The following is a 1188-nucleotide window of genomic DNA, read 5'->3' as shown; positions in this document are numbered from 1 at the left end:
CTCTTTTATTTATTTATTTATTTACTAACACTTCTCTTTATCTCAAAGAATTTGAACCTATCTTCACCCTTGTGTTTGGATTCTTACCTTTTCCTTCTTCTATTCCCTTTTTCTTCTACTAACATAAAGGAATCTCTCTATTGTGGTAAAGAGGATCCCTATTATTATTTTCTGTTCTCCTCTTTTTCATATGAGCAGGAGTAAGGACAAGAATATTCTTGTGGAAGCAGATCCAGAACCTGAAAGGACTCTGAAGAGGAAACTAAAAGAAGCTAAATTATAATAATCCAGAGATAACCTCACAGAAAGTTTTGAAAAAGAAGAGGAGATGGCAGCCGAAAATAATAATGCAAGGAGGATGCTTGGTGATTATACTACACCTACTTCCAAGTTTGATGGAAGAAGCATCTCAATCTCTACCATTGGAGCAAACAATTTTGAGCTGAAACCTCAACTGGTTGCTCTAATACAACAGAACTGCAAGTTCCATGGACTTCCATCAGAAGATCACTACCAGTTTTTAACTGAGTTTTTGCAGATCTGTGAGACTGTTAAGACTAATGGAGTAGACCATGAAGTCTACAAGCTCATGCTTTTCCCTTTTGCTGTGAGAGACAGGGCTAGAACATGGTTGGACTCACAACCTAAAGATAGCCTGGACTCCTGGGATAAACTTGTCGCGGCCTTCTTGGCTAAGTTCTTTCCTCTTCAAAAGCTGAGCAAGCTTAGAGTGGATGTTCAGACCTTCAAACAAAAAGATGGTGAATCCCTCTATGGAGCTTGGGAAAGATACAAGCAGATGACCAAAAGATGTCCTTCTGACATGCTTTCAGAGTGGACCATTCTGGATATATTCTATTATGGTCTGTCTGAGTTTTCCAAGATGTCACTAGACCATTCTGCAGGTGGATCCATTCACCTAAAGAAAACACCTGCAGAAGCTCAAGAACTTATTGACATGGTTGCAAATAACCAGTTCATGTACACTTCTGAGAGAAATTTCGTGAATAGTGGGACGCCTCAAAAGAAGGGAGTTCTTGAAATTGATGCTCTAAATGCCATATTGGCTCAGAACAAAATGTTGACTCAACAAGTCAACATGATTTCTCGAAGTCTGAATGGATGGCAAAAAACATCCAACAGTACTAAAGAGGCATCTTCTAAAGAAGAAGCTTATAATCCTGAGAA

General features: G+C 38.8%; 1 non-coding gene across 1 annotated transcript; it reads right to left on the bottom strand.

Moving 5' to 3' along the window:
* Positions 1-721: 721 nt before the first annotated feature.
* On the bottom strand, positions 722-829 carry LOC112798793 (small nucleolar RNA R71). Its single transcript, XR_003200390.1, has one exon. It is a non-coding gene; the product is annotated as a small nucleolar RNA R71 (small nucleolar RNA).
* Between the last annotated feature and the right edge of the window lie 359 nt (positions 830-1188).

The sequence above is a fragment of the Arachis hypogaea genome, chromosome 4, assembly GCF_003086295.3.
Source record: "Arachis hypogaea cultivar Tifrunner chromosome 4, arahy.Tifrunner.gnm2.J5K5, whole genome shotgun sequence".
NCBI classification, from domain to species: domain Eukaryota; kingdom Viridiplantae; phylum Streptophyta; class Magnoliopsida; order Fabales; family Fabaceae; genus Arachis; species Arachis hypogaea.
Note: the sequence above shows the minus strand (reverse complement) of the source record. Positions and strands in the feature narration are given on the sequence as shown.